Source organism: Macaca mulatta, chromosome 12, assembly GCF_049350105.2.
Source record: "Macaca mulatta isolate MMU2019108-1 chromosome 12, T2T-MMU8v2.0, whole genome shotgun sequence".
Lineage (NCBI taxonomy): Eukaryota > Metazoa > Chordata > Mammalia > Primates > Cercopithecidae > Macaca > Macaca mulatta.
The window spans coordinates 76,579,819-76,592,218 of record NC_133417.1 but is presented as its reverse complement, the minus strand read 5'-3'; the positions used below and the strand labels follow the sequence as shown (position 1 = coordinate 76,592,218).

The 12,400-nt window shown below is 36.1% G+C and overlaps 2 protein-coding genes across 2 annotated transcripts in view; both read right to left on the bottom strand.

Annotated features, from left to right (window-relative positions):
* DYNC1I2 (dynein cytoplasmic 1 intermediate chain 2) overlaps window positions 1-8,089 on the bottom strand; it is an 83,127-nt gene extending 75,038 nt beyond the window's left edge. Inside the window, exon 1 of the mRNA XM_077956146.1 lies at window positions 8,086-8,089. The gene's annotated coding sequence lies outside the window, so the exon portion shown is untranslated. The remainder of the gene's footprint in view (window positions 1-8,085) is intronic.
* LOC144333405 (uncharacterized) overlaps window positions 1-12,400 on the bottom strand; it is a 229,918-nt gene that overhangs the window by 15,278 nt on the left and 202,240 nt on the right. The window lies entirely within an intron of this gene.

Genomic DNA, 12,400 nt, shown 5'->3' with positions numbered 1-12,400 from the left:
CAGCACTTTGGGAGGCCGAGGCAGGCAGATTGCATGAACCCAGAAGTTCAAGATCAGCCTGGGCAACATGGCTCTACAAAAAAGTACAAAAATTAGCTGGGCATGGAGGCACACACATGTAGTCCCAGCCACTCTGGAGTTTGAGGTAGGAGGATCAGCCTGGGAGATTAGGGCTACAGTCTGTCAAAGGAAGGAAGGAAAGAAGGGAAGGAAGGAAGGAAGGAAGGAAGGAAGGAAGGAAGGAAGGAAGGAAGGAAGGAAGGAAATACGTAAGTTGTACTCTTTGAAATGATTGCTATTTTAAATGGAATCTTTGACAAAACAATAGAAACATAGAGCATCACAACCCAAGTTTCATTTAAATTCATACCTGATGAGTATGTAAGCCTCTTATGCAAAGGCAAATATCTTTCTCTATTTTCCATCTTTCCTGTTCAATTACTGGAGCACTGGAATTGACCCAATGAAATGTCAAATCTAAGGTGTCTTGTAGTGCCTGGTATGTTGTACATGTTCAATGAATGTTAGCTACTACCTTTTCCTTTCTCCGCTATTGCCTTTTAAAGTTTTGATCCAAACAACACAGTTTAAGCATATAATAATTACATAATCTTATTCAATGAAACTGCTAATACTGTGTATGTATTCATCTTATCTCCATGTATTAGTTTCTTATTGTTGCTGTAAAAAATCGCCACACACTTGGTTGCTTTAAACAATACAAACATTATCTTACAGTTTTGTAGTTCAGATGTCTAAAATGAGCCTTACTAGGCCAAAATCAAGGTGCTGACGGGGCTGTGTTTCTTCCTGGAGCTGCCAGAGAAAGTCTGTTTTCTTACCTTTCCCAGATTTTAGAGAAGGTCCACGTTCCTTCCATCTTCAAAGTCAGCAATTGCCAGTGTCTTTTTCACATTGCATCACTCTAACACTCTGACTTCTGCCTCCCCCTCCCATATTTAGGGACCCTGGTGATTTCATTGACCCCACTAGTCATCATCAGCAGCAGCAGCATCTTACATGCTGTAAGCTTCATATATGTCTCATATTTTTATCTGTATTTCTCATAGCAACAAGAATAGTTCTAACTATGTGTTTTTGGTTATTTCTTAAGCTAATAGAATAAGAGTTCTTAAAGGGCAGTCTGAAAAGCTCTGGTGATCTTTGACTTTCAGGTAGTATGCAAGTTGCGTTAAAATTCAACACAGAAAAATATGTAGCTTAAAAAACCCAAAAGAACATTTTTTAATATTACAACAAATTTGTTATATATATATATGAAGAAAATTTAACAACATTGCTCAACAAAATAAAAGAGTATGCCAAGGAAGAAGACATGGGACCTGGAAAGAATTATCTAGGCTGGGGGGAAGGGAGTTCTTAGCATATAGCAGGCCTGGACACAAGCCAGATATGAGCCTGAGAATGCAGTAGAGACATGGCTAAAATGATTATAATGAAACTGCTAGATTACTTGAAATGTCCAAATGTATTGGAAGGATATTTATATGTCTTTTAGAGAGTTTAATGATGACTCATAGTGAATTAATCAAATAAAAATACAAGGAAATTATACCATCAAGAAACTGTATTTATAGTATACTATGTAGTTTAGTTCTGAATAATATTAACAAAATGATAATAATGTAAACATTGAATATTGGTTGAATGAAAATTATGTCAAAACTACATAAGAGGATGAAAAGAGAAAGAAGATATACCAGGGGTGAGGAGGGTGGGGCTATATGTGGGCAACAATCAAATTCTCATCTACCATAGTAGGAAGTCAGAAAAAAAAATGAAAATATTAGAAGAAACAGCTAAAAGTACAGATATTATTACTGGGGAGGTTCAGGACGGGACCCTTCTATTACTATTTGACTGTGTAAATGGCATATGTGTGTTATTTTGGCAAAAATTACAATTAAGACAAAAATTTACCCGTATTTATTTTGAAAATAAAAAAGTAGGGATTATTTACAAGGGCAAAATCCCTGCAAGTGTTTTTGCAAGTGTTGTTGCTTTTCTTTCTTTCTTTTTTCTGCCTCTGGCAAGTAGTAGTTTCCAGAAACGTTTATTCTAACCAAAGTGATTTTATTGTTATTGTTCTTTGGTTCCAGAAGTTGAAAGACTTCAGTAAGACTTAGCCAATTAATAAACATGACTAGCCGCAATGAGACAGACCAGGTAAAGTCCTCAGACAGTGCCTGTACAAAATGATCAGGAAAAACTGTACTAGAAGTGGCAAGGTGTTTAGGAAGAATATTACCAGAGGCAAAGATAATATTGAAAATATTGAAACATTCTTGCTTATATTTCTGTCAGACTGAACTATTCCAAGTTTCCAAAATGTGTTGTATTTTCTTAGCTACCGATTTTTCATACATACTTTATGAGGCAACCATAATTAGTCCTGCAGCTCCTGGTATTACCTTTTTACCTTATCTGTAGGAGGCTTGCCATACGTGATGGAGTTTGTAATAATTAACAGAATGACATATCTAGAGGAGATAATTTAGTTCAAATTAAGCTTGGGTAGAGCCTCTTACCTCCTTCCTGCTCTCTTAGTTCTTTGCTCTCCCTACCTTCCAGTCTGTGATGAGCACATGGTCAGTCAATGACTTAAGGGACAGGGAGACAAGATACTTCAAATCAAAACTGTTTCAGGAATTCCAGCAAATATGGCTCTCAATTGTGTAGATTTCTTTTAGCGTACCAAGGTTTGGGGCAAGATGATAAATTCACAGGTTATTTTTCTTCTATTTGTTTTCCCAGTTAAGAGGCCCCATTACTCATTATACATTTTCCCATGAAGTTGCACAATTGGATTAGCTGATTCCAGAAAAAGGTGTCTGGATGCAGAAGGAGCCGCAGCAACCAGCCCCAAAAAGTCAGTCAAAGAATGGCTGGCTACTGATACAACCCAAGGCAAAGCAACTGTTCTTTCCATGACTAAACAATGAGGACGACTCTGTTCTATTGCAGTTTATTCATTCAGACAATATTTATTGAGTATCCTAGTGCCTGGCACTGTTCTAGATACTGGGGACACAGCTGTGGAGACAGTGACACAGTTCTGCCTACTTGTATCCTTTTCAGATTCAACCATGAAAATTAAGAAGAGTACAGTTGAATTTTTCACCCCCTAATCAAAGTCCAATCCAGATTTTGCCAATTCTTACTTGGCAGTATTTAACCAAAAGTTTCATAGGAATGAGGCTTTCTCTTGCAATGTTCCCGGATTCTGATCCTTCAGGAAAAACAAACTTTATTTCTGCAGTACTTTGTCCTCTTTCGTGTGTTCCACTACCTCGCCACCTCTTAGATAAAGAACTAAATTCCCTGAAAAGCCACAACTACCTTGTAGTAGAAATCGGTCCCTAATGATATTACACTTGCACAAATTGAAATGGGGTTAAAAGCTCACATTGTGGATTCTTAGATTTCTTGCTAAGCTGGACGCTTTTATGGGGCTCACTTTAAATTGAGAGGCAGAGTTTAGACCCTTTTGTTACTTAAGAGATTGAGCAAATTAGCAAGTCCAAGGCAAATCTTTTTTGATTACTGAACTATTACAAATGTCTCTTGGCCAAAGAATAACCTCTCTCCACAGAGAAATCTTCGGCAGGACCTTTTGCTTAAATTCGTAAAATCTGTTAAAGCAAATCTCTCACATTTCCATTAAGTCAGTAAATTACTTCTAGGGGAAAAAGAAAATGCTGGTGATAAAATGGCTGGACTATATTAATGATGGGAGGTGGGGCTGCAGAGGTGGAAGAATTGATGCCACATTTACAGTGCAGAGAATTTCAGCCTTTTTCACGTGTTGGCCTAAATGTAAATGATGTCACCTTCTCCTCCCTGAGTGAGAGGCAAAGTTATCAGGCCGCAGAGGCTTCACAGAACGCGTTCTGTGGCTGACACTAAAATAACTACAAGGTTATTTCTTTCCATATCTATTCTCTTGGAATTTTTTTCAAGATTTTATTTTAGATGGGAAAAATGCATAATGCTTACAGAAACAAAGCCCTAGCTACATTCTTGCTACTGGATTATTGTCATTCTATCTCAATGCTGATTGAAATCCAAGACTTTGTATCGAGGCCTTAATGAGATGCTGGCAAATATCTTTCTGCCCCACTGGAAATGTAATCTTTCTATTGAACATTTTGTACCAGTGAATTTCATCTGCAATAGCATTTTGCATTTGAATCAGAGAGGTCACTGCTTGAGAGCAGACCATGTGGTACTGGCTTGGTTCACTTTTGGGTGAAATTGATCCCTAAAGGTGTTGAAAGTATAACAGTGAGTCATTATAGATAATTAGCTCATTGTTTCATTCAGATGATTAGAGTCATAATACCAGTGTGCAATCTATTATATTTCTAAATATCAGATTTCCCCATAAAAATGAACTGCCAAATCTCATGTTCACAGTGCATCAAGTAGATTGAATTAGTGTATTATCTTTTAATGCATCTTCTTTATTTACATTAGATTTACTTAGGGAGACTCATGCATGTCATAACAGTTGTCCCTAAAATGGTAATATTTTTCTAGCTTTTTCTCAGTTTCGTGTGAATGAAGTAGTTTATGCTGTGAATATAGGCTAAAATACAAAGTAGAAATACTCTCTCCCTTGCCTAACCATCGACATTTTCTTGGCCTTTAGACAGTTAATCATCAAGGAAAAGTGCTAAATTGTACTCTTGTTTGCTAAGGTTGAGATAGCAGAAAAGGAAGCAACTACGGTCTTTTATACAGATAAGAAGCAATAACAAAACACATTTTCAAATATTTGGCTTGGTAGCTAAATTTTTTATTTCATGTCTATAAGCAATAAAGCATATCATGGTAGGAAATGCCTATATATATGTATGTGTGTTTTTAAAGTAAATGTATGCCACCAAAATATAAAAACTGTTGCTTTTCATGCTGTGCTAATATCAAAAGACTGAGCATTTAACTGCTATATGGACATGGCTTTTCAAGTAAATTTGCAAATCAAAAAGGCCTAGCATTGCCTTCATTGAATTCACTTAAATAGTGGCAGCTTACTGTTCTATGCAATATGATCAAGTTAATCAAAAGATGAATAGAACTACAAAAGAGATTTACCTACATTAAGAGACCAAAAGATTGGGCTATAAACCCCAATTATTGGTATTCCAAGTGTGGAAGAAATTCAAGAAAGCGTGAAGCTAGTAAATAATGGAAGAATTTTAACTTTGAGTAAAAATAAAACCTACAATTTCAGAATAGTAAGTTCATCACCATCATAATGTAATAACCTTGTTATGATGCTGTTAGGTATAGAGAAATAAACTGAAAATTTTGGTGTAATTATTTAAAAGGCCAATATAATTTTCTGTAAGTAGAAACATTATTTATAAAAATATTTAAATGTACATTTTGAAATTTGCAATATATGTTTAAAAGAACATTGTACAAATACTTTGTTTTTTAAGTATTTATTTTTTAAATTATATATATATATTTATTTCAGTAGCTTTGGGGTTACAAGTGATTTTTGGTTACATGAATGAATTGTATAATGGTGAAGGCTGAGATTTTAGTGTACATTGTATCTAATATGTAGTTTTTTTATCCTTCACCCACCTCCCATGGACCTTCCTTCTGAGTCTCCAGTGTCCATTATACCACGCTATATGCCTTTTGTACAAATACTTTTAACCAGCAAGTCCATGTTTCAGAAATTACACTAAGGAATTTAAGAGTTTAATAAGAAGGTTTAAAAGGAATTTGGCTACAATTATCATTGTGCTTTTAATTATAACAACAAAAACTTAGAAAAGCCTCAGGATCCCACACTAATGATTTGGTTGTGCATATTACTTATAATATAGAACATACAGATTCTATATAATAGAGTACTATGTAGAGATTATAAATGATGTTGCAAAAATATAATTGCAGAAATGTGTTTGTTGATATGGAAATGTACTTGCAATGTTATGTTAAAAAAAAAAACCCCAGTTAACATAAGTGTTTATAGATAATGATCCTATATATATGAATATACGTGTGTGTGTGTGTGTGTGTTCAGGAAAAGTAGTCACCAAAATACTGAGTGGTTATCTCTGAGGGGTGGTTTATATCTTATTTTTATTTTCGTTTTGCTTCTGTATTTTTGATTTGCATGATTTTTAAAAAATTACAAATACAAAAGGAATAAATTGTTCTATAGTGCCAGAAATGTTACACAGTATATTATTCTAAGTAGAATTAAATACAGTATATTATTCTTTTTTTTTTTTTTTGAGATGGAGTCTTGTTTTGTCACCCAGGCTAGAGTGCAATAGTGCAATCTTGGCTCACTGCAACCTCCGCCTCCTGGATGCAAGCAATTCTCCTGCCTCAGCCTCCCGAGTAGCTGGGACTACAGGTGCTTACCACCATGCCCGGCTAATTTTTGTATTTTTAGTAGAGACAGGGTTTCACCATATTGGCCAGGCCGGTCTCGAACTCCTGATCTCAGGTGATCAACCTTCCTCGGCCTCCCAAATTGCTGGAATTACAGGCGTGAGCCACCGCACCCAGTGTAATGGCTTATTTTACAGCAAGAAGTGGTCAGTTGTCTTCCATGGTCACTAAAGACAGGTTAAGAGCCTGAATTACAGCCTCAGAAAGCTCCATCGTCACTTCAAAGAGCCAGACAATTGTGTATTGATTATCTGTATTTCTCCTCAGTGTTAAAATCATCTCTTTATCAAGCACTTACTATGCATTAGTTTCTCTAAACGCTTTACATGCTTTTTTCTCCATTACATGTTTATATCCACCCTGTATAGTAGCCATTATCTACCTCGATTTATGGACAAAAGGACTCATGTTTAAAGACTTCAATTATTTCTCAAGTTTACATAGTACAAGTTAGATGGCAGAAGCAGGTCTATTTCAAACCCTTGTTCTTAAATGCTACTTTTATATCATTTTGGATGCATTTGGCTGCAAGTAACAGAAAATCTCAACTCACATTGTCTTAAAGAAAATGTCATAACTCACAAAACCAGAGATGCGGAGGTCATGTGGCTCCAGGGCACCTTGTCAGGGCATCAGTTTCTCTTGGCAGGGATTCTATTGGCTTTTCCCTGCTCTGTGTCTTGGCTTCATTCTCAGGCTGATAGCAAGACACTTGTCAGTTCCAAGCATGATATCCAACCACAACACCATCCAGTGAAAGAAAGGAACCAAACCTTTCTTGTCTTTCATTTAAGAATGAGGAGACTTCCTGGAAATCTCTCCTCCCCCACAGACTTTCTCCTGTGTCTGTTTAATCAGAATTCAGTCATATGTAGATTCTTAAAACACTTACTAACAAGAGGTAGGATTACTGTGATTGACTTAGATTTATTATCTCGGATGAAGTAGACTCTGAAGTAGACTTTGATGACTAGGAACTTGGACCACTCTATTGCCTTCTATAAAAGTAGTTATTATCAATTAATTGGAATGCTCAGAGCCAGATTTCAGGCCTCCCACTAGCAATTTATGAACTTTGGATATTAACATTATGCTGTACTTTATCTTATTTTCTATTTCAGTTTTCTCACATCATGTTTATTTTTTAAAATATCGAAATGTGTGTCTTATTGTAAGTGACCTTGAATCCTTTATGGAATGAGGTGGAGTAAAAATAATGGTTAAGTAGCTATTTAAACATTTCAAATTTTAAAAAGTACTGATTTTATTTCCAATCTGGTTTATTATCTGTGAACTACTTACAAAGAAAAGGGCTAGTACAAATTATGTGCATATTTATGACATTTTGGGGCTATTCTGTAAAGCTGGGTTATTTTTTAGGAGGAACTCCTTGACAGTGATTATTGTTAAGCCTAGGATTCAAGTGATGAGGGACATTATTTCCTCTGGAGGTCTGCATATAAAAAATTAAGACCCTTGACTACCTACATGATTGGAGCAGTTTTGCTAGATGAAGAGGGCTCAATCAACCAATTATTTATTCAAAATCTTACTTCTTATTTTTCTACACACTGAGCAGGGCAGAAAAATATGAGATTCAGATCTTGCCCAGAAGGAGTTTACAAATGAAATGGAAAGACACCCCCCAGCCCCATATATACAACAACCAGATAGAAGTCCCATACTCTACATGGTGAAGGCAGCTATGGGATGAACTCCCAGTTTTCTCATTTGTCATACAAGGAATTTGGGCTGGCTGGATAATTCCTTGGTTCTGGCAGTGCTTTAACCTTCTGAAATCCTGTGGTGCTTCTAACACTGGAAGTCTGTCATTTCTTCTCCACTTACCCATTTTAATAAGGTTAAAAGATAGACCTTAAACAACACAGAAAATCCAGAACCTAGACAAATCCTGATAGATCAGACCACTCAAGTGATGTATTTTGTAGGTACCTTTATTGGGGGAAAAATTGCATATCACTGCAGAAAAAAGCTTATGTTAGGCTGGGATTTATTCAAAACAAAAGATAATTCTAGGATAAATTATGAGTTCCTGTCTTAAACCTTTAAGATCTACAACTAACAAATGAGGTTCAGGATGGTTAGTTTGAGGCACTAGAAGATCCTGATTTACAAAAGAGTCAAATATGATCATTGTGCCATACTTGTGAAAGAAAGCACATGGCACACAGTAGGTACTCAATAAATGTTTATCGAATGAAATAAAATGAATGAGTGAATGAATAAAGGAGTGAATGAATGAATGAATGAATGAATGATTTTCATCTAAGTGTTTCAGGCTGGGTTCCCTGCGAAGCTGAGTCAGAAGACACTGACCAGTAGGACCAGGGAGAGGAGGAAGGGGAGGACGAAGGCCAAGGAGAAGTTGAGCCTGGTGCAGACCTAATGAAGGCCTCAGCTCACCATAGTGTGAGCTCTGGAACTGGAGTAGTTCTGAAGTATAGCTCCAAGCTGGCCTTTGTACCCATTTTGACCAGTGTTGGCTATGAGCTCCCCCTAGAAGGAACCCTGACCATGGACAAGGCAGCTTCTTTCAGCTGAGGCAATCCCCAAAGAAGGCTAACAGCTGAGACTTCCTTCTGGCACCTCTCCCAGGAGTCCAGGGAATAAGTCTGCAATGGATTGAATGGTGGCCCCCCAAAATATATGTCCCTATCGTAACCCCCAAAACCTGTGAATGTGACCTCATTTGGAAAAAGGATCTTTGTAGATGTAAATAAGGACCCCGAGATGAGATCATACTGGATTACCTGGGGGGGGTCCCTAAATCCAATGACAAGTATCCCTTTAAGAGATAGAAGAGGAGACAACCCAGAGACACAGAGGAAAAAGCCATGTGAAGACAGAGGCAGAGACTGGAATTATGCAACCACAAGCCAAGAAATGCCTGGAGCCATGAGAAGCAGAAGAAACATAGAGGATTCTCCTCTAAAGCCTTCAGAGAGAGCAAGGCCCTGCCTACACATTGATGTCACACTTTTGGCCTTCATGGCTTTGAAAAAATAAGCCCATGTTGTTTCAGGCCATTCAGTTTGTGGTAATTTTTGTGACAGCCCTAGGAAACTAACACAAAGTCCTTCCTGACGGACATCTAGGTGACTTATCACAGTGTCCACGAAAGATTGAGTTTAATGGGATTTCTGGTTAGACCTATGAAAACTCAGAAATCTTTCTTTTAGGATATTTCAATTCAATTAAGTTTTTTGGTTTTTTGTTTTAGTTTTTGTTTTTGGTGAGGGGGTACTGCTCAAAAGAAGTGATAAAAAAAATGGACACTAGTAATCTTAACAATCATTATTCATACCCATAGAATTAATCCAGACTCCAAGGTTGGTATCTGTTCTCATTGTAAAATGACCGAATTAACTGACAGGACCCCCACAGAATTCCTGAAGAGGAAGGCTTAATTGGTATTCTTTCAGAAAGACCTACCCTACTTACTTTACATCTTACCTGAAAATGGTATTTTTGCTATAGTGTATTTCTAAAAAGAACTATTTCTTGGTTTGAATGTAGCAGCATTTATAGATTTTTACCCAAAGAAATCCAAATTACATACATTATATGACTATAATTACTTATAAACTATGTATGCTATAATTTAATTGTATTTTGAATAAGCGATTTGCATTTTGTAAAGAGCATTTGGTATTTAGCCACTAAGTCACTGGGAGAAAACTTCCATATTGATATGGAAGGTTTTAAAATATTTACATTTCAACTAAGTAAAGGGGGGAAACATCCCAGGTTTTTCTTACAGAGAATTAAAGTAATCTTTACCATCCAGAAATAATGCTCCATCAAGAAAATCGCATTTGTGCTATTTGAAAGGAGAGGGAGGATATCTATGAAACATAAAGCATAGAATTGAAGGTTTATAGAAAAACCTGGAAAATCAGCATAGCTTATTTGTGAAAAGGCTCTTGTTCTCATTAAATTTTGATGTATTCTTTACATCCTGGAATTGTTTCCCTTCATTGTTGAGTGTCACAAGGCAGAGAAATCTGGAAGTACCACGTCATGAATGGGACTGAATTCATTTCAAAAATATTTCAAAATAGGTAATTACGAACAGATAATTGAAATTCTCATTTAGCAATCACTATTATTTCAGACGACTGCAAGATTTCTTTTTTCACAGCTAGGCAGTACAAATTGGTTACATCAAACACACACAAAAATGTTATATTTGGGAATGTTAAAAACATTGATTAAAATAAAAATCCTGATGCCTGGGCTTCAGGCCAATTTTGTAATGCTTTTAAATCAAAGGTGGTCTTACTGGTGGTAGAGGAAAGGAAAAAGAAAGTGAATATAGCAGGAAGGAACAAAGAGAGCAACAGGGAGAGGAAGAGATGGGAGAAAGGAAGACTGAGGAGAGGGGAGGAGGGGAATCGAATGAAAACCACAGACAGACAAACATTCAAGGAGAAGAGATTTTCAGTCTTAAACTCTTCTAGAGAATAAACAGATTAAGAAAATGACTTAACTCATTTTATGAAGCTAGCATAGCCTTAATACCAAAAGCAAACGAGGGCAGTATAAGAAGGAAAATTTACAGGGCAGTTTTTCTCATGAATATAGGTGCACAAATCACAGATAAAGTATAGGCAACCCAACCCGGGTGTAGTGGTGCAGGCTGTAGTGGGAGACCGAGGTGGGAGGATCTCTTGAGCCCAAGAGTTCGAGGCTGCAGTGAGCTATAATGATGCCACTGCACTACAGCCTGGGCAACAGAGTGAGACCCCATCTAAACAAATAAACAAAAATTTGGCAGCGTGAATCCAGCAATGTATTGAAAAGATAATAAGCCATGATAAGGTTAGTTTTATTTCAGGAAGGCAGTTAGTTTAACATCAGAAAATCTTTTTATGGTCATCATATTAACAAAATAAAGGAGAAAATGCATGTGACTATTTTGATCAAGGTAGAAAAAGGGTTTGGTATCCATTAAGGTTTCATTTTAAACAATCCTTAGCAAACCAGGAACAGACAGGAACTTTTTAACCTTATAAAAGATACCTAGCAATTATATAAACATTAAATGTAAAATGCTAAAATAATTCTCTTTAAGACAAGTGTCACATGTTCTGACTTTTACGTAGAAGCTAAAATATTTGAATACATGGAGGCAGAGAGTGTATAAATAGATAACAGAGACTAGGAAGAGTGAGTGGGGTAGGTGAGGAGGATGAAGAGAAGTGGGCTAATGGGTACAAACATACAGTAAAATAGAAGGCATAAATGCATGCAATGTTTGATAGCAGAGTAGGATGACTATACTTACAAAAAAGTATTGTACTCACGTGATGGACATCCTAATATTCCGACTTGGTCACTACGCATTATATACATATAAAAAATTTCTTATGTACCCCATAAATTAGCACAAATTTTAAAAATGACTTAAATAGATGCAGAAATACATTATGTTCATAGGTCAGAATATTCAAATTTATAAAATGTTTACAAAAATTAGATTAACAAGGTAAAGGAAAAATCATATCATATTGAAAGATGGGAAAAATATTCTATAAAATTCAGCATATTTGTTTATAATTTAAACAAATAACCCTCTTAGCAAACTAGGAATAGGAGGAAACTTCCTTAATACATAGCAAACAATATATTCAATATTGGAATACTAGCATTTTCTGCAAACTAAGGACAAATAAATGGTGTTATTTTGGTTGAACATTTTACTGGAGGATCCAGGTTGTGCAATAAGATTAGGAAAAGTAGTAAGTTACAGTCAAATTATCAGAATTAATAAGAGATTATCAAGGTTGTTTTATACAAGATATACATAAATACTAAATTTTATTTCTAAATACCAGTAGCAAAGATTTTAAAATATAATTTAGGGCAAGGCGTGGTGGCTCATGCCTATAATCCCAGGGCTGTGGGAGGCCAAGATGGGCAGATCATGAGGTCA